The following is a 22578-nucleotide window of genomic DNA, read 5'->3' as shown; positions in this document are numbered from 1 at the left end:
GAGAAAGTTCTACCGCTATATATGGCATCCTCGACAGTATCAGTAGCCAAGTTTCTGCAGTAAAACTCCTCAAAAAGTCCGAATAAATTCTCCAGATATTAAATCATTTCAAAGCCAATCAGACGAAACAAAATTGTAGCAACTGTACGCTTCCAACTCGCTTTAGGCTGTGCATATAGTGAAGCGAAGCGCAAGCAAAATTTTCGTATAAAAAGTAATGTTTCTAGTACTTATATAAGGAAATGTTAAGTTATTTGTTTCTACTTTTTAGCTAATATTTCTCTTTCTTCTATCCACTACTTCACATCAGTTAGCCTACAAAGCTTAGGTGCTTGAATATTGTACTTTTTTATTGCCTAATGAAACTTATATGCTTAAAAACGTTATCTTCTCGAGAGTGAGGTGAATTAATATTTGAAATATAATGTGATAGAGTATGCAGGGCACTTCAACAGACATGAATACAAGGTTCTTCCCCAAAAGTATTTATTCAGCATGGTAAATAACGTCTGGAATAGCCAGATCACGCACCCTATGCAACACCTTGTATTTTACATATTATCAAACCCAAGCAAGTAAGTTTATTCTCCATTTTAATATTAATAATTTTGTACTCTATATTTACTATAATGTTTTGTACGATCATTCTGTGGACACAGCTTGCATATATTCAAGTAAAAGTATATATCGTCACCTAAAATGTAAAATAACATAACAACACTTTTCATAAGTTACAGAAGAAGAAAAAGGCGGTATAAAGCCGAAAGTCTTCTTATTGGTAAAAAATATTTGGTTATATCTTGGTTAAAATATTATGTTATGTATTTTCTGGCAGAAAGTGCAAATTTTGTACATAGTATGTGTATGTAATACCTATGTATGTATATTCTAGTCGATCCTAAACAAAACAAAAAGGCAATTTTGATTTTTTTGATGTTACGTTGTTTTGCATTTTATGTGACTATATGTACATGCCCCATAAAAAAAGAGTAATATATAATATAAGTATGTATGTACACCTTAATATATGCACATATGCCTTAATATTGCAATAATATTTAAGCTTTTTCTCTGAAGTCTTAGAGGGACTTTGATAAAATTTATGACAATATGATAAACCTTTGTCGTAAAAGGTTCTTAAGAGTATATATGTACATAACAAAAAATATGAAAATTTTGCAGAGAATATTTTAAGTATGTAACAACTGTTTAATACAGTTCTTTGTTTTCTTTAAAAGAATTTAAAAGCTTTATTTTGTTTCAAAGCTCATTTTTCGCATTGGGTGCTTTTAGATTTTTAATAAAATTGCGAAAGAAATTAAACTTATATTTAAAAACAGTTCAGATAACTATTTACATATATTCAACAGTAAATTTTTGAATGGAGAGACAAAGTGATCGATTTTTTGAGGTTATCTGAATAAAAATTTTGTGTTTTTGCATCGAAACAAAAATTGTTCGATTTTCTGAGGTTAACTGAATAAATGTTTTGTGTTTGAATGGCTTCCCATAAGGTGTTATTTTCTCAAGCAAAAAAAAATGTCTAATTTTCAATAGTGTTTTTTTGTCAAATGAAAAGTGAAATATTTTTTTCAAATTTTTTATTATTTTAAAGATATACGAGTACTGTATATAATATAAAGATTTTGTGAATTTTTTTAAGAAAAAAACTCACTACAGTCCCTTGAAAAAAGGTGTCTCACCTTGCAGAATCAAATTCAGTAAAACGAAGCTTAATATTGGACGAAAGAAAAAAAGTTAAACTTATATTTTTAGCAACTAAAAAGTGGAAATTTTGGTTGAGTAGTTCGCAGCAAATTTTGACAACCAAGTTTGAAAACACAGTTTCGAGAAAGACAGCACAGCACAAAAACAGTTTGAAGTGACTATATAATTGACCTCGAGCCCGCAACTTTTCAAGGCTATTTCTTCAAAACTATTACTCGAATCAATTTAAGCATTTCGAACAATATTTAAGAGATGATATGGATTTAAATCAGGCAATAAAAATAATTTTTATTTCCTTAAATTTTTCAAAATAAAATTTGAAGCCGTGAAAAACTAATAATCCCTTTATAATATACATAATAGTGCTCTTAAAATTATTCGAATAACCTGAGAACCGATTATTCGAATAACCGGTTAGTAACCCTTCGTATAAATATTAATCGGTGAATACTATTCAAAATATGTATACTTACTATTCGAATAGTCGACAACGAATGGTTAGCCGGATAGTCGAAAGTGAGCGGGTAATCGAATAGTCGACGATTTAGCCGAATACTAATATTCGAATAATACGATATCCGGTTAGTCGGTTAGTCGAATACCAAGAGCCCTAATACATGCTATATACATACATACATATGTACGTATATATAATGCGTATATACTATACATCCAAGGGTATTAGGGAATATTTTTGAAAATGTGAAACTCCCCGAGCTGCCCCACACAAATTTAACCTAATTTTAATTATAATATTAAATGTTGACAATGTGTATTTACTTGCATTAATAAGGTACATACATACATACATATATAGTATGTAATGCATATATATTTACATACATTCTTGCTTGAAATAATTTTCTGACTGCGATGAAGTCGCGCTATCAACGCTACCTCGTAATATAAGTAGATATGCGTGATACTTACATGCACATACATACAAACATATTTTATATTTTTGATAGCATTTGTACTTTACACATACATATAGTACATACATATGTATATGCATGCGTCAAATAAGACAAAAAATACACTCAAACCGCTGCGAGTTTCGAGCATTTCGATAGACATTGATAACTTTGCCACATTTAGTTCTATGTTATGTATTTGTTGTTACTGATTGTTTTTGTTGTTATTTCGCAGTATTGCGGTAATAAAAATGGAGTGTGTCGCATTGAAGTCACACAGTGATTTCCCCCTTTTTTTAGTTATTATCTTTCAATTTCTTTTAATTAACTGTTAAATGCATAAGTACAGCGCGGGGAGGGGCGTTGCAAATAGGGGTGGATCGTCTGTTTAGAGGAATTGCTCTTCAAGTGATTGTTTTTGTTGTACTTTGTTTTTCAAGTATTGAATGTTAAATGAAATGAAATATTTTCAATTGGCAGAAGTGGCGATTAGAAGAAAAACTAAATGAGAAAACATTGGAGTTTGAAGAAATTGAAGAAAACGGCGGCTTTGTGTTTGCTTGTTAATGGGCGCAAATTAATTAATAATAGACAAGAAGTCTGACAGTTAAGTTAAAGGCGGTTTTGAAACAGAAACTTCTTGTAGTTTATTACAAAACTGAAAAACAAAATTTTATTAATTTGAAATTTTTTTGTTTAGCATACTTTTTAGCGCAAACGTTGCACAAGAAAACACGTTTAGGCCTCTTATAGGCGTTTAACTGTTTAAATAATTTATTTTAAGCTATAGAAGGTAGTTAGTAGAGTACTTTCGAACTTTCATAATTTTTATAAATTTGGTTATTATTTGTTTTCGTATATTTTTCTACTTATTTGCATATAAAAAGTGTTCACCAAGTATTTGTAGTATGGTTTTAGGCGTTGTAATTTAGGTAAGACGAAAAAGGTGATTCAGTGCAATTTCAGAAGTATAAAATTTGTGTGAGTAATTCAGACATTATTTTCTTCATTAAAAATTTTGATTTCACAAGTTTTCAAAACATTTAAACAAACACATATTCAACGCCATCTGAGTAAAAGCAATGCCTTGCTCATTACACCCACTTGCCTGTACTGGCATACATACATACATACATACACACATAAGTATATGGCATGTTTACATAACTAAACAATGTATTAAGTACTCGAAAACATACAACCAGAAATTACTTAAGCAATTTTATCCGTTTAGAATAACTCTTAAATTAATTTACGACGCCATTAACGTCATTATAACAACAATAACAATAATCGCATAAAATGCATATATTTACATGCAAGCAAAGGAACACACGACGAATTACTTATGTAGCTTACACCCACAACGCACACTCCGAGCTTCCACTAAATCCACTAAATGCGACAGTTAACAATTTTCAAATGCACACACACGTATATTTTTTTTTCAAAAAATTTCTATAATATGAACCTATTATTATACATATTTTATTTGAAGATTTTTTAAATATTTTTATATAATTAGTTAAGAAATAAATTAGGCGCTTTAAACACACATTTATTGGGCAACTAAATTTCGTTAATTTTTTTTGACAAACACACAGCAAATCGTACACACTCGTATCGTGACGTGACGTTAAACAAAAATGTAGAGGAAAACGTGAAATGTCTGACTTACAAAATGAATTGCAATGGAATGAAATTAAATTAAACGAAAATGGTGAAGCAGAAAGCATTAAACAAATAACGCTCGAAAATAAAGTAGAAATGTTGAGCGCTGCTCTCACAAGCGCTCTCCCGGCGCTGCACTATTGGTGTGGTAAGAGCGCGCATGTGTACGCGAGTGTGTGTGTGTAGCAGCAATACACTCATCTATGTAGCTGTAGGTGTATGGGTGAGTAATTGAGTGTAAATACGTGTGCCGAGAGTAGCAGAGAGCAGTTCCTGGACTAGTACTAGGCGGTTGGGAAGTAATTCGAGCAGTTCAATTTATAACAAAATTGACTTGATTGTTAAAGAGTTATGAATTTAATTTTGTTACTATTTATCGGGCTATTGAAAATAACATAAACCTTTATTTTATAAGTAATAAGAATTTTTAATTTTTTTTCCTATTAAAAATGCGTTTCATATTTTCATGTTTTCTCATTTTTTTTTTTGTCAAAAAGTTTTTTTTCCTATTAAAAATTCTCTTTATATGTATTTACATGTTTTAATAACCAAATGTTCAGATTTCCCTAAATTTAAAAGTATCAACCAGCAAGTACTAGATTTTAAGCACTAATATGTGCATGTATGATACTTTTTGTGCCCTGAACAAGATATATTAAGGGATTACATGGGTTTACGGGTTTCAAAAAATCGATTTTTTTATTAAATTCTACAACACCTCTAAAATCCTAAATTCAAGTTGATTCGAGTAATAACTTCGGAGATACAGCCTTGAGAACTTGTGCACTCGAGGCTAGTTAGGCTAAGTGCGCTGCCTTTAAATGTGTTTTTCTCGAAAATATGTGTTTTGAAGTCGGTTAGCAAGTAGTTGAGTAGTAGAACTACTCAACCGATCTTCATGAAATTTTACACAGATCTTTTTATTTTGAAATTTTAATTTTTTTGTGAAAAATGTCTGCCAAAAATCCAATTTTCAATTTTTTTCCTTCGACCAAGTTCTAAGTTTTAACTAAAATACATATTTTTCACTTTATATGATTCTGTAAGGAGTTATCCTGCCAACTAGAGCGCATCTTTTTTCCGAGGGGTCACCGGAAATTTCAGAATTTGTTAATAGTGAATGTTTGATAATAATAATTCTAATAAAATATTTTAATTTTTATATGAGAAAAAAATTTTGAAAAAAAAAACTGTTTTTTACCCGAGGAAACCCATGTAACCCCTTAAGGTTCCCACGATGTTTGCAATATTCAGGAGGAAACAGCAAAGATTCTATAAGGTATATTTATAGAAAAAGATCAGCCTGATGTTTTAGACTCGCTTGTCTCGAACTTGTCCCTCAGTTCAGCCGAAATCCAATCACTACAACATAAAGCTGACACACAAATTGATCGAACAAAATAAAGTCCTTATATTGAAAACTTTTTCATTTGACAAGAAATCCACGAAATTTGGTGTAGATTATTATCCAAGACAACGCTACAAAATCTAAATCCAAGTAAATAATTCATTAGTAACTAGTTTGTAACTAGTTCTTTAACGCGGCTGTCAACGAAAATTTCCTAAGTGCAGAATTTAATAGTCATATGCATGGTATGTGTGTTCAAATTATTCACATTTACTGATATATACATACATGCATATGCTATACAGAATGTATATGCGGATTCGAGAAAAGAGAAGACACTTTTGGCGCTTATCTTGACTCATAAATGAATAAACAGATACATATATATGCATATATGAATATATTTTATATGCATATGTGTGTATTTTGTATATACATACATATGTATGTATATTTATTTGTTTGTATATGTATGTGTGTGTGCCTTACAAAAAGCATACCCCAGAGCTTATGACATTCACTGGTGGAGCCAAACAAGTGTCAGCAGCGTGCTCACAACGTGAGAGGCACTCAAACAAACAATAACAAACACACTAAAAATAACGCATATTCACTTCGACACACATACGGCACTCGTGGTGGCTGTTGTGTTTGCTATTTGCACAGCCGAAATGTCGTCATTTCAGATTGTTTTCGTTATGGCTTTTTGGTGTTAACGCGCCTGCTGCCACTTCGCTGAATAATGTTTCAACAGCAGCGCACTCACTCACAACTTGCAGTGTTCGCCCCCAAAATTCATGACGCCGCTCTTTACCACTTCTCTTTATTTGTTTATGCGATCTCTCCTGCTCTCTTTCTACTCGCTCCAGCAATAGCCGTTTTCTCCAACACCTCCCAACGCTCGCTTGTGGGTTTCTCCACACGGACGTGCCTGTGTTCCTATTTTTGTACATTTCTTATCAGTTTGATAGTTTGCTTTTATGGCTGTTGTTCTTGCTTGCTTGCTGAAACTACCCAACAGTTTTTACAGCTATGTGTTTTGTTGCCTTTGTGTGGTTGCTTATGACTTTGTGGTCGCTTCTTGTTGTTGTTGTGGTATAACTGATAAGCGACACATAAATGAAATGCATGGAAATACATGAAATTGCGGAAGGAGGACGGAGGCGGGGTAGCAACGTAGAGGCGGAAAGTCAGCAAAAACACATGCACACACACTCCTGCATCTACACGCCGCCGACTGTGTACATGTGTATGTAGTGGTACTTGTTGATTTCATGTCACTTCAATCGAATCTTTGTAGAGTACTCCGGTAGTGAAATACAACAGTACTTCATACTGATAACGAGTGAATTATATATCACACTGATATCCTCACAAACAAGCGCACGACCACACACACACGCTCGTAAGTAAATTATTGTGGAAAAAATACACGTGAGCATTGACACAGCTGTGAGGTAGCTGACGAATCGGTCAAACTCACAACCAGGCAGCGACCCGACCAACTGCTCAAACAGCCACACACATGCTCACTACTATTCATATGTATGTATGTATGTATGTATGTATGCTTGTGTTTAGTTGTAAGGCATTCCGCTACAGTATCTACAGCGTTGAGCAGCATATTTCACATATCCATATCGGCTAGCTGCGCCTGCGCCTACCGCCGCATGCAAACCTTCACACACACACACTCAAAAACATGCATGTGTACATAGCTGGCCTCTAATCACGTTCAACTGCAATTTACTATGCTATAAAAGCAAATATAACAACAAACTCATCAATACATAAACCGTTTGTTTGTGCACTTTGTCCGCTCATTTGAAAAATAAAAGAGAAACTACGTCAAATAAATAAGAATCTTAAAGTGAAATAAAGGAGAAAATAAAAGCATAAAAAACAAGTCTCCCTAGTCATTCCCGAAAGTCGTTTAATGACCTTTATGCCGCTGCAACTCAACACGCTTAGGCTCACACAACAACTACAACTAAGTTACTTTGTTACCGCTATTGTTGTTGTCGCCTGATTTTTCAAAATTTTCTTTATCTGCTGCATCGCCTCGCGCTTGTCAATCGCTTCAGTCACCTAACTGTTGACCAACAATGGGGAATAAATACTTTCAACACATTGACGCAACTTGTTGACAACAGCCTATCTATAACGTAGATGTGCATATGTATGTGTGTGTGCGCACTACTTCCTTGCTTGGGATTATCTATTGTTTTGCGTTTTGACAAATATGCAACAATTCATCAGCGCTTAGAAGTGGCACAGTCGTGCGGAAAGCAGTCGCTGATTAATACGAAAGATTCATGAAAAACAGTGGATCCTCCATAAAGCACTATTTACACAAGTAAATTAATGTGTGCTTCAATATAAATTTTTGGTAATACAAATATGCGCGTAAATTAATTTTACTCAGGCTTTCCGCTTTATTGGATCAATTGTTTAATATCTATAAATTTACGAAAATAACATTTTATCATTTTATTCTTATTTAGGTGTGTCCGAGACCACTTGCAATGTTTCGTTGAAGAACAGTTTTGTGGAAACCTGCTGTGAGTTTTAAACCCGCTAGATGTCGCTAGCTACTAAAAATGCTATTTATACGGCATCGCCAAAAAAAAATTAAGTTTTGGAATTTTTTTTAAAGAAACCTCATGAAATCTTGAGGAAATATTTACACAAATGCACCCAAAGAAATTCCACAAAATTATGTTTAATTCATAACGAGTTATTCGAATTATTCAAAAAATGTCCTCAACTCGGCAATGAATGCGATCTTCACTTTGGATCAAACGAAAAAACTTACACTTACTAACTCACATATGTACGGTTAATAAGAACAAGAAAAAACATTAACTTCGGTAGTACCGAAGCTAGAATACCCTTCACAAATAAAGAAGTTTTTTAAAAGAACTTGATTCGGATCGTTCAGTTTGGACGGCAGATATATACTATAGCCGGGGCGGGGCGGTCGATTGGCCACCAATATCGTGCAATACAACACCGTTAGACTTTTTCCTGTGGAGTAAAGTCTTTAGCCTATGTGGACAATCCAGCTTCGATTCAGGCCTTGGAGCAGAACATCACGAGTGTCATTCGCCAGTTACCTGTCAAAATGCACGAACGAGTCATCGAAAATTAGACTCAACGGATGGATCATCCGTTAAAGAAAAGATACTAAAGAATGGTCTTTCGAATGATAGTAAACATTCAACATTAAATATGAAGTTTCTGTGATTTTTCTTTAAAAAAGTAAGGAACCTCGAAATGGATCATCCTTTATAAAGTAGTGGTCCAATATCCATTAGAAAGGTGAGATTTCAGCAATCATAAAACCGACTCACATAAAAAAATCTGAAATTTTCTCTGGATATTTTTGATTGAAAATTAGGGTTCTTATTAGGATAATGTAACGATATAAATATTTTAAAAGAAAAAAATATATAAATATAAATATTTTTTTCTTTAAAAAAATTGAGGTATGTTTACACCACATTTCGTAAAAAAAAGAAATGTTTGAAAAAATCTCAAAAATTGGTCTTTTGAATTTTTCGTATAAATTTTGAGGTTATGTGAAAAAGTATATATGCAAAAGTTATAGATCCCTAAATTACCTATAAAACAGCTTTTTTCTATAGGACTCCTAGTTTTGCCGCAAATCGAGATAAACCATTTTTGCCTCCTCCTCCTTTTTCCGATCTCAGATCGTCCCTAAACTATTTTTATTTATTTTCTTTTAATTTTTATTATTTTATCTTTCGGTTCCGGTAGTTTTTAATCCTACGATGATTTCTTTTTTTTTTTCAAAAATTATCTACCCCAGTATATGAACTCTATAGATGGAGTCATGTGTAGAAATTCATACAGGTGAGGAAAGTTCTCTAAGCGCCATGATGAATGATGAATGAAAAAAATTGGTTTGAATAATTGTTTTTCTGCTTTTAAAACGGTCAAATGTATTAGAGCTCTTGGTATTCGATTAATCGACTAACCGGATTAACCGTATAGTGAATTGTTCGAATAACAATATTCGGTTATACAGTATCCGGATAGACGTAAGTCGCCGACTATTCGATTAATCGCGCATTTTCAACTCTCTCGTTAACCGTTCGTTGTCGACTATTCGATTAACCGCTGATTTTTGACTATCCGTTCGAATAATAAGCGTTCAAACCTATACATTTTTTCTATGTATATAAATTCATAAAAACTTTGCAATATATGCGCACAGAAAGGCATTTTCACAAATTTAAAACTTGCAAAAATCAAAGGCTGTTTGGATTTCAAACAATTTTCTTTTATTCAAATACTGTCAGTAAAACAACTATTCAAAAGTCGTAACATCCAATCATCCAAAACGGCACTGTAATCTCTCAGTTCAGAACAGATATCGCTAAAATAGAAACTAATCGAGCAAAATCTCAATGCAGATCTTCATAAAAGATTCTTTTTATTTTTCAAGTGACCTTAGGTTTTTTATATCAGACAATGTAGCTAGAACTCGCAAAAGGTAAATTTGTTTCTGATGCTTATGGAGTCTTCTCAGACATTTTTATATATAGGTATGTATAATTTGTGTATGTGCCGTCTTCTCAGACATACTTATGAATATGTATAATGTATGTATGCATATTACACGACAACTTTTTTATCACAAAGTCTATCATTCAACTCACTTAATTAAATATTTAAAAATGTTTTTTCTGCGTTCTAAAATGTTCAATACCACTATCTTACGCGCCTAACGGAACTCGTTTTTCATATACGTATTCTAAAGCTCATACATATGTATGGACGCACATAAGTGCCCATAAATATGTATATTAGTTTTCTAAATCAATTCAGAGAATATGCTAAACCGGCTGGAGGCATTTAAGCAGTCACCTGCCTGACCTTCACAACTGGACCTACATCCATACATATGTACGTACCTTCAATCATGCATGCATTTGTATATATGGTAAGCTTGTAACACACACTGTGTCGCTATAAATATGTGTCTAGGTGGAGCTGAGCCAGTTTTGTGCTAATTAATTTATAAAAAACAAAACTAAAATTAAATTTCAGAACGCAATTCTAGCTTATTTGCGTTTTAAAGTTGCGGAGTGGAATGATTTCATAGACAGCGACATAAGTTTATGGAAATGAAATCGAAAGCTAATTAAGAAAGTGAATTTTTGGGCTATGAGACTATGAGATTTGAAGTACATAAATGGAAATATGAAGATAATAGAACTGAGGCACTCATAAACGCGAATTTTAGGTTAGATTGCTATTTTAAAACTCACAATTTTTTTTTTTAATTTTAGACTTCATACAGTGTCCCCAAAAGTTTGAACTTTCGATAATTTTACTACTTTAAGCAGCTAAAGCGTTAAATACAACGCACTATTTGCCTCAGCGTACTCATTTTGGAAATCCTATATATTTTTTTTTATTCTGCCGTTATATATTATTTGATCAGGTTAACTTATGGAGCGGCGCATTTCATGAAATTGCGACCGGAATGCCTACAAGCCATGAAACAAATGACATGCTTCCCTTGCACCTTTGGGGACCACGCAAAGCGGGCATTAGACGCAAATGGCTTGTGCCGCAAAAAGTGTGCGAAAAGTGCCCAATCGTTATTATGCGCAAGTTAACCTCAAAACGAAGTAAGCAATCAGTTTCAGTCACAGGCCACTTCAGCACTCGTTGCCGCCAATCTTGCTCGAGCGTAATAAGCACACTTGCAGGAACTGCCTGCAGGCAAGCAAAAAAAAATATGAACAACAACAACAAGTAGGACTTGGTAATGAAACCCGACAGTAGCCAGCTGAGTGTTGTTTATATTTTTAGTATATACATATGTAGATACATATATAAATAGGTTATGATGAAGATGCGCCGTAACCTATATACGCTCGTTACAGAGCGCTCTCTGCTTTGAGAGTTGCCACAAGTATGTGACCACGTGTCTGTGGCTGAATACATGCGAAAAGCTTTGTGTGCATGTATTTGGCATTTTCATTTTCATGCGCACTGCTACGAAAAACACAACGCCGAGGAAACGGAAGAGATACCAAAGCGGAAGTTAAAAACGAGCCTGTGGATTTGCATGTGTATATGTACGTACTTGTTTATACACGTATACATGCCTGAATGTGGAGTAACTCATTAAGACTCAATAACGGATGAGCAAATGAGTACGCACATCCTTGAATTACTCAACGCTGCTTTTTGCACATAGTACTCTCTCTTTAAAGAAATCTTTTCTTCCGCCTGCAAAGCTTTTTAAGCGCTTTAAGAGCGAGGATTTGAGAGCGTATAATAGCCTCAAATCCACTATTCGCACTCTCTTTCCAAAAGCTTTGACTTTCATCTGCCGAAAATATATCCACGAATTTTCCAATAACCGAAATTTCTTCCGCTTTGTTCTTCTGCTTTTGCTACTGCCTTTGTTTTCGGCTCACGTGAGCGCTTTGATTTCATAATACCCACACTTGGCTCGCGATTTTGCAGCACACGTGTCAGGCCAGTGTACAAGTGATGGAACGTGCAAAAGTCACATGGATCTGTTTCGTTACTTAGCGCCGATGGATAATCCTAGTTGTGCTGAGTTGCTTCACATACTAGTAAGCAGCACATATGTGAGTATATATATACCATATGTGTACGAAAAATAAGTAAAATAGGAAAAGCGACGAGCAGCACTGGAAAGTTGCCAGACAGCGAATTCGAAGAGGAATTTGAACGCGCTGGCACACTGGCAAGCATTTGGTGGCTTCTCTGTGTTACTTAGCAGCCAAATCGGGCGGCTATACACTTCAATTTAATGCTGAAGTGCTAGAGTGCTATATGAGTGGTTATAAAATATATATATATATATATATATGTACGCGTGTACCAAAGAGTGTTTGATGATGTTATCACACTAAATTTACCACTGCTTTCATAAATATTTGAAAATATTACAATAAAGCCAAATGATTTGTTGTGCCAATATTAAGATGGATCCACTGTTGTAGCGTGTATTTAGGCGTATTTGCTTTTTCATTTTTTGATATACGTTTAACGATTCCACAGTAATTACAGTAAGCACATAAATTGTTAAATCTGGGTACAAAACAAGAAAAAACGTCCACTTTGACTACACCAAGGCTTTAACCTAGCACCTATACATAATCATATACCATATAACTAAATTTAAAAACAAGCGAACGGTGCTAGTATTTTCTAGACACGTTGTTTGATATACATACTACATGTAAACCACCTTCAAGTCACAGTAATGTTACTTAATACGGAAAAAAATCGTTTATGAAGATCTTTATCTTGATTTTGATCGGTAATTTTATTATTTTTTTTTTTTTGTAACAATTATCCAGTCTCCGTTAGGGTGATAAGGTTCGGATTAATTGTCATCAAGGTCATCCAGCGATGAACGTGCTGTTCTGATGGTGTCGGAACAAAGGGAGAGGGCTTTCAGATGTGTAGCGTTAGCTGGGCATGTAGAGAGGTGTTTAGAGTCATGCCGGGACGCCATTTACATAAAGGGAGTGAGGGAAGGTGTTTATGGCTCCACTGTGAATGGCGGTCAGTACATCTGTTGGTTACGTCCGAAGTCTGGTCTGCGTATTGTCTTATGTAGTCGACGTAGTTAAGCAAGGACCTCTTCATGTTCCTAGAACGTGGTTCTGTTTCAAGCAAGCGACTGCAAGGATGGTTTTCACGAAAACAATCTAAAGTAAACTGCTTGGAGAGCAGTCCTTTATGTTCCTTAACTGGGAGCATACGGGCCTCACTGTGTAGATGTCAGATAGGAGACATCAGGAGGGCTCCCGTTATTCTGGCACGTATGAAGCTTCCTCGTCTGCGTTTCACTGCATGCAGGCGACCATATTGGTGTGGCGTAGTTAAGGGCCGTAAAACATATCGGCCATCGATCGGTTCGGTCGGTTCGATATGAACAAATTCCTCGGAAAATGTAACGTAGCTTTGAAAAATAATTCGTGCAACATTTGGTAAAGATATCTGGTCAAGTAAAAGTTTCCCATGCCAAGGCATGGTCATAGTTTCTTGGAAAGAAAAGACATGTGCAAAATTGCAGGTCAATATCTCAACAACAGAAAGTTTAGTTCGCGTATCTACGAACGAAGGGTCAGATCGTTTATGGCCAAATCAACTCAGCTTGTCATGCTAATATTTTATTTAAAGGGTAGCCGTTGATTCTTGGGTTGTGACTTAATATACCCTGTTCAGGGTGTTAATGAACAAAAAATAAAAGCTTGGAGTCGCACAATACTCCCAAAAATTATTATTGCAAGCTTTCCAATTGTATACCGATGACAGAGTGTTATCTAATAAAGAGAAACAACCCAGAAACTCTTCGACCAATTTCACAAACACAATAATCTTATCTATCGATTAATGGTTTTTCTGTGGATTCACTAGCTCCTGAAACACGTTAAGATTAAATTAAGAGCCTAAAGTTAAAAATAATTTTTTAATTTTTAGAAATTGTCACTAAATTTTAGGGGAACATGATTTGTTTTCCGATTATGAATGGAACAGTCTCTACAAAACCGAGTGGAGAATCTAAGTAAAGGCTTTGTATAATAAATAGTTGAGAAACATTGATGCGATAATCACATGAGAAGAGTCTAGAAATACTGTAATGAAAATTTGAATGTAAAACATATCGACTTTTTGAAATAAATAACGAAAATTATCGCAAATATAGCAATGATGAGCTTTATGAACAATCCGAATTGAGGAGAAATGCTTTGGATTAAAAAAATCGAAGTGAAGAAAAACCTATAAAAGTATAACTTGACTAGCTTATTATTGAAAAAAGGCGTGTTTTCGGAAGAGAAATTACGCTGAAGGAGAATAAATGAAATGTGTTCAATGTGAAGAAAAGTCAAGTTATGCTGCAACCATTATACACCGCACTTATAGCAACACAATACTGCTATATATTTCGTAACGGAACTTTTGTCACCGGAATAACTTTACCGATTCTGCAATCTCTAATCTCAACACCGTAGTCCACGATACCCAATTGTTTTCTTTTCAGTTGAAACTCTTCTCTTATCACTCCTTTTACTTTTGGCTATTTCTTGAGATGCTGTCAATTTTCTTAAACTTTCCCCTTGTAAGGCCAATAGTGCGCGAGCCAATTTCTCTTGTTTTTCAACGCACGCAGACTGTGCAAATCTGTTATCATAATTCTGCTAATAAGATTGTCAGCGAACACATGTTTCAAAGCAAAAGCAATTACTTCTACAAACATACACATACACACATACACACACATAAGGCGTAACATGCAGCTAAATGGCGCTCAACTGCAGCGCATAAACCTAATTCCCGTTTATTTCTTCCCTTCGACAAATTAATTACAAACTGCTGCTGACAAAACTGCAAATTACTTAGTCACTTCCACAACAAGGCAAAAACTAAACGCTAAAATGAGAAATGTACGTTAAATGCCAACAACAACAAAAGAGCAGCGCATAACTTTGACGCCAGCAAACCTTTGAAGACGAGGAAGGAAATTAAAAATGGAAAATCCGTGTCAAGTGAGAGTGCTTATGCCGTGGCATAGAAATATGTGACAAGAGGATATTGAAAAGAACTGTTATGCGGCGTGTATGCAGCATGCACAGCGCACACACACACACACACACTCGCACGTTTTGTAGATGGCATAAAACGGCCAGCACCCTCGGCGGCAGTCAGGTGCATGCGGCGGGGTGGAGAATGCACGGCTAAAGACTGGCACTGTGCAACTGTGTAATGCATTGTGGCATGTAAACAAAGTGTACACAAATAGTCGGAGCTGCAGCATGCGGCCTAGAAACCAACAAAGTTGGCTAATTAGGCCAAACTCTCAATCGGTAGACAAGCACAAGCACAAGCGGAGAGGAAGCGCAGAACTCAGCTGAGTTGGAGGTGACGACGAACGCGACGAAGACGTTGCGTTGGTTGTGACGAAATTGAGGGCTGCTTAGGTGCCCACTACGAGCGTTTCTACGCACACACATCAACACATAAGCAGACATGTATAAAAATACTCGTGATAAATGAGTCGTAGTGTCGCAGCGGAGCCAAAGTGGAGGCAAGTGACATATGCGCAAGTAAACAAGCGTTTACCTTATAGAAAAAACACCTTTAGAAATATTTGTATAAATGTATGTATGTTTGCTGGCGAATAAATCATTTTACTGTAAAATCAGCAGTTGTGTAAAAGTGTCATAGGCAATTTTGTGATCAAAGGGGGGCGCTCCTTGTGCGACTTCGCTTCGATTCCTTTAATACATACTAAGGGTAAGCCATAAGCGTGCTATTGAAAATTTTTGTTGCATTTTTTTTGTTATAAAATATAAAATTACATATTTTACAAATTATTTCATCAATCTCCCTGTCTTTAAATTATTATAATATGTTGCATACCGTTCATTTTACCCACACTTCAGAAAAAAAGCACGAATAAAACTATGTATGATAAAATATATATTTTTTAAAGTGGTTACATGGGTTTACGGGTTTCAAAAAATCGAATTTCTTTATTGTCTTATTAAATTTTACAACACCTCTAAAATATTATTCTAAATTTTCAAGTTCATCCGAGTAATAGTTTCGGAAATACAGCCTTGAGAACTTGTGCACTCGAGACTAGCTAGGCTAAGTGTGCCGTCTTTAAACGCTTTTTTCTTCAAGCTGTGTTTTTGAAGTCGGCTGGCAAGATTTCTCGAGAACTGCTCAACCGATCTTCATGAAATTTTACACAAAACTTTAAGATACAATGCTTAAAAACTTGAACGAAGGATTTTTTTTCGATTTCAACTATTGGAAAAAAATATTGTCGCGAAATTTTCACTGAAATTTAAATTTTTTTGTAAAAATGTCTGCCAAAAATTCAATATTCAGTTTTTTCTTATTCCAAGTTCTAAGTTAAGATTTTAACTAAAACACGTATTTCTGCCAACGCAAGCGCATATTTTTTCCGGGTCACCGGAAATGGCGTCGCAATGGCCAAGTTTCAAATATTTTTTTCAAAAATTTTAAGAATTTCTTTTTGTTAATAGTGTAGGTTTGTAGCAATGAAAAATTCTAATAAAATATTTAATTTTTTATATGAGAAAAAAATTGTTGAAAATATGCTGTTTATGCTTGGAAAAGCCATGTAACCCCATAAAATTAGAATTATATTTCACATGGAAATCCTAGTAAGCTTGAAAATATATAACCGATATTGGTGATATATTTTTATTTTCGTTGCATACTTTGAAAATTTTAATCCCTACCAAACTTTTAGTAACAAAATTTTGCATGAGTTGATAAGAAATCAACTACCCTTTACGGAAAACTACACCATTCACCCACTAAGTCGCATATATGGACTCTTCCGAGGTCGCATGTACATATACATATATACAACTGCAGTTTTTTATTGAAGCTCTTCCGAGGTCGCACAGCACAAAGGCAGCCAATCAAAGCTGCGCAAAAGAAGCAAAAGCGAACTGCAACTGGAGCACCAACTTCTGGCAGCGCGCGACCACGCATTTCCACTCGGCTTGTCGCAGAAAAACGAGTTGCGTGCAATTTCGCTTCACTTGTTGTTGTTGATGTTGTTGGTGTTGGCTTTTGAGCGCTTAGCTGCTCACCGAATGCTGCATTGCGTTGGCGTTTGCACTTAATATAGACTTTACTGCCATTACGTATGCATGCATACGCACACAAATGCATTTACAAAATACTTATGTGTGCGTGTAAGCTCTTTAGTGCACATTGTTGCAATTGAAGTTTATTTATTTACATTCTTTTTTGCGCACTTTAGCAGCTACGGGCACAATCATTGAAGCGGCAAAGCCCCAACAGCAGCAAATCTACATATATCAATGGACAAGTGACCCAATTCGGGGGCTATGTCGAGGCAAAGTGTTTGCAATTGGCATTCCGCACAAGGTGGTTCGCGGTTGGCAATTGTGTCGCGTCGCTTGTCTGTCTGCGCGCTAGCACAATTCAGAGAGAGTGAAACGGTGAGGGCCAATGCGAAGAGCGGGAGTGGAGAGTGGATAGTGGTCATAGTGCAAGTGTTACCCTGTAGGTAAAATAGGTAATACGAAAGAGGGGTAAAGGGGTAAAAATTAAAGCTTTCTTTATATTATTATAATTAAAATCATAAAAAAATTAAAGGAAAATTTGAAATTGAGTGGAAAGCGGTTATATGGATCTCAGCGGTCAATAAGGAATACAAATTGCCCGCTTTCAGTCATCTATGTGAATGCGATTCGTTGAAAGTGACCGGATTTCTGGAGAGGAAATGATTTCGAAACTAAAAAAACCGCTTCGTGGAACGCGCCATGAGAACATTAAAGCCGGTAACAGGCACACGCTGTAGGCACTGACCATCCCGGTCGACGCCTATGTATGGATTAAGTTTTACCAGGCTTGTATTGGCTCAAAAAGAGCCTAAGGCGAAAAGAAAGAATTGTATTAAAATTCGTGATAAGTTTGTTGTCAGTCCAGGTCAAAGTCCATTTTTTTTAAACCTGAAAAATTATTTATATACAAAAATTCACAGATCTCCGCCATAATCATAAAATATTACAGCTTCCCTGTTGACATCTTCGAAGTTCGCTGTTCTATATTTCTTCTTTAAGAAATAACAAATGACTATAACCTCAAACGTCTTTTTTTCAGAGGCTTCGTTGCAACCGAAATCCTTTCAGCTCATAATTTTCTCAGCCCGCATGTGATGGCATCTCTTGACATTTATTGCTGCTACGAGTTTAGCACGCGCGCATATAGTTCCCACAGCAGCTGCAACAACATCAACAACATTGACAGCGTTGCACATAAAGCCACCGCAGCAACAGCAACCAACGAAACCAAATGACAGCGTTGGGTTTACTCGCTGTCACGCAACGTCATCAATATATTATGCAACACATTGCAACGCACGGCACAAATGCAACGACAACAACAATAAATACACAGGCGTTCGCACATGCAGTGCAACAGCATGTTGTGTAGCATTTAAAAGCGCTGCTGCAACGCGCACAACAACAACAACAACAAGGCAACGCAGCGCTCGAAGCACTTGAAGCGCCCAACAATGCCGCTCAAAAGCAAGCAACAACACCAAAACACTCACACACACAAACATACTTATACATAAATGCATAAACTTGGTCAAGTGGAGAACCTTGTGACATTATTTCATTTCTCGCGCCCCCTGTGCCTCCCCTGGTACATAGCCCTACACAACGCCTGCATTTTCTATAATTGTAACGGTGCTTTTTTTTATCACCATTCGCTTGATGGCACCCTTTGCTTTTTCTTCCCATCCTTCATTTGGCTTCTCTACTTGACCACTGCAATTCATCTGCTCGATTTGCATAGAAAAAGAAATGTTAAAATTAAATGCAAAAGCAAAACAGAAAAACAAAAGTAGAATACGAAAAATAAAAATCGCTGAAGCATGCAAATTGTTGGCATTGCATTTACTGCAAACGTTCACATTTTTAATCCCTCAGTCCCCCCTCTTCCTCTTGCCGCTAAACCTACATCTAACTAGCGCACACACTGCTCAAGACCTGCGACACTCTTTTACCCAATTTGTAATTTTATTGGATTTGGTATAGAACATATGTACATACATACATATATACAGTCGAACGCAAAATTAGACATATACGCACTTATCATTTGAAAAGTTGTTGACATTTCTAAAGAAAATAATTTCGTTAAGTGAAAATTCAAACATTGTCGTTATTTTGCGTAAAATTTATTAGATTGTCATTGGTTAAAAACCATCACAGCAAATTAATCGGCCACTAAATCTTCTTCTTCTTCTTTATAGGCGTATTCACGGCTTACGCGGTTATAGCCGAGTTTACAACAGCGCGCAAGTCGTTCTTCCTTTCCGCAATATCTCATCATCAAGCCAGCAGTCATAACTTTGAAGTCTTAGATAATTTCATCTATCTTGTAACCAGCATTAACGCCAACAATAACGTCAGCATCGAAATCCAATTAAGAAGTAAAGTCCTCTCTCGACGAACAAAGACCAAATTCTACAAGTCACTCATCATCCCCGTCCTGCTTTATAGTGCAGAGGCATGGACGATGACAACATTTGATGATGGAGCGTTACGAGTTTTCGAAAGAAAGGTTTTGCGAAATATGTATAGTCTTTTGCGGGTTGGCCACGGCGAATATCGAATTCGATGGAACGATGAGCTGTATGAGATATACGACGACACTGACATAGTTCAGCTAATTCGCTGAGACAGCGGCTACGCTGGCTACGTCATTCCTTCCGAATGGATGAAAACACTCCAGCTTTGACAGTATTCGACGCAGTTCCCGCCGGGTGAAGCAGAGGAAACGACAGCTGGCTATACATCGCTCCTAAATCCAATCTAACCATGTTACGACATTCGAGCTAACCTAACCTATTTCGTATTAGAAGTTATGTTCGTTCAATTATCCGATCAATTAGTTTTCAGCAATTTTCAGTAAATATTTGAATTTTATTTTGTAAAGAATGTGTTTCGCGCGCTTCGCTCAACTTGTTGTCAACATAATCGGCCTACTGAGCGTACTATTCGCAATACCCTCACCCATTTTGAGATCCAGCATTCATCATTGCATAATATTCGACCGAATAGACCACGTCCAACACGCAGTGAAGAAAATATAGCACCCGTAGCTTAGAGTGTACACAAAGACCGTGGAGAGTCGATTCGGGGCCGTTCGCAGCACCTCGGACTGACGTATGGAATGACTGGCGCATTTTACGTCAAGATCTTAAATTGAAAGCGAAGAAAATAAAGCTTGTGCAAAAACTGAATTCGCTCGACCTTCCCAGGCGACTTCGCTTCGCTCTATTGACTCTTGAAAAGTTCCAAGAAGATCCGACGTCTTCGAGCCAAATTTTGTTCAGCGATGACACTTATTTCTGGCTCAATAGATATGTACACAAGCAAAATTGTCGCATTTGGGACAAAGAACAACCTAAAGAGATTCAAGAGTTGCCATTCCATTCAGAAAAAAAAACGGCGAGTTGTGGTTTTTCAAAAATAATGTCGGTGAGAACGTAATCGTCAATGGCGACCGTTATCGCGCCATTTGATGCCTGAAATTGTAGCTCGTGAACTCGGGGGCATTTGATTTCAACAAAATGTCCATTTCCATTTATTGAAAGAACACCGTTAGAATTTTTCCTGTGGGAATATGAAAAATTAAAGTCTATGCGAACAATCCCACTTCAATACAGGCCTTGGAGAAAACATACTGCGTGTCACACGGCAGTTACCAGTCGAAATGCTCAAACGAGTCATCGAAAATTGGGTGGACCATCTGAGACGTAGACGCGGCCAACATTTAAAAGAGATAATCTTTCAAAAATAAAAGCCAAAGAGTGTTCTTTTGAATGATAATAAACATTCCCCGTTAAATTTAAAGTTTCTGTATTTAAAAAAAAAATGAAGGAAACCTCGAAATGCATCATGGATTATAATTTATAACATTTCCAATCGGATGTTACAAATCAATGCATTATATATCAATCACATTTCAAAGCAAAACTATTAAAAACCAATTCTTATAAATAATAATAAAACTGTGTTTCTAGATGCGATTATCAAAAACTTCTTATGGTCCAAAAATATTCTTTTGTACAGCTGTAATAACATATACATATGTATATATTGTACAAATTTGTTGTACAAAAATATTTTTTGTCGTAAATGGTTAAGCTTAAATGCAGCCAATTAGGCAATACAATTTTTGTCAACTATGAATTCCTAATTTACCAAAGTGCATAGCAGCAAAATTACCGCAAACAAATTTCAAAACCGCCGCTGTTGTCTTACAATCGAAGATATTTCGTGTTAAGCACTTTTCAAATTAAAGAAAGCCAATAAAGCACAAAGTTAAGGTCATCTTGAGTTAGTGCGACACCATTAACTGGGTCATGGCCAACATTATTGCATTTATTTGTTTTTATTTTTATTTTTATTTACTTGCATTTATTTTTTCAATTCCAAGGGAATCATATGAAAAGTGCACGAGTCAACGCAAAAGCATGGCAAATAATTAAAAGTTTGCTGTATGCCCGCGCGCATGAAAACGCATACGACTACGCTGTATGCATACAAAGCAACAACAATGCATGCCAATAAAGCAAAGCGAAACTATTTTACAATGTAATCAGCTAAGTTGAAGCAACAAAACGCCAGCGAATGCTAAAAACAAAACGCCGGGCAACAACAAGTTTGCGGGCTTCTAGCTTGTAGCTGCATAAAAACGCAGTCAGTGCGCAGTTATTGATACTCGCTGTCGCGTACATGTGTGCGTGCGTGTGTGTGTGCGTATGATAGCATGCAAGCAAATGCACTTGTTATCTGCTAAAGTTTGAAATTCATCTGCGAAAGTAGACAATAGTACCGCAAAGTCGGCGAAAATATTCGCTAACGCTTTGTACTGTACAAGTTTTGTTGTTTTTGTGCTTTACAAATTTCTTTACACACGTATGAATATCCCACAGCTACACCGCAAGTGCACGGAATTCCGCGAGCAATCGGAAAGAGTTGATTGTGCAATAGGTACATATGTACTTATATTCATATATGTATATATGTATATACATAAATATGTGTATATGTAAGCACATGTGTGCGCATTTGTAACTAAAATGACATTGCACGCAAATTAGCTTTGCACAGCTAGCTCGCAGCGGGTCTCCAATAGAACAACTTGTAAACTTGGCGAACAGCAGGCAGCGGGTTGGAGTGCACCCACACGGACAGGCCTTAAAAAGGGATTAGAATATACTAAGTATATATGTAGATGTTTGTGCGGGTACTAAATAGAATACTAGCTAAGTCAAGACTTGTATAATACCTACAGCAG

At 35.9% G+C, this 22578-nt stretch overlaps 1 protein-coding gene across 15 annotated transcripts in view; it reads right to left on the bottom strand.

The window, feature by feature from the left end:
- The window catches only part of LOC126764684 (RNA-binding protein Pasilla), a 117106-nt gene that overhangs the window by 78680 nt on the left and 15848 nt on the right, over nucleotides 1-22578 (bottom strand). Inside the window, exon 1 of one of the 15 annotated variants that reach the window (XM_050482390.1) lies at nucleotides 4199-4308. The exons of 13 other annotated variants lie outside the window; for them this stretch is intronic. The gene's annotated coding sequence lies outside the window, so the exon portion shown is untranslated. Of the gene's footprint in view, nucleotides 1-3958; nucleotides 3980-4198; nucleotides 4309-22578 lie in introns of those variants that run through there. One more of the 15 variants, XM_050482391.1, reaches the window with a different exon arrangement.

This window comes from Bactrocera neohumeralis, chromosome 2 (genome assembly GCF_024586455.1).
Source record: "Bactrocera neohumeralis isolate Rockhampton chromosome 2, APGP_CSIRO_Bneo_wtdbg2-racon-allhic-juicebox.fasta_v2, whole genome shotgun sequence".
NCBI classification, from domain to species: Eukaryota; Metazoa; Arthropoda; class Insecta; order Diptera; family Tephritidae; genus Bactrocera; species Bactrocera neohumeralis.
The sequence above is the reverse complement of the archived record's forward strand: the minus strand, read 5'-3'. Positions and strand labels throughout refer to the sequence as shown.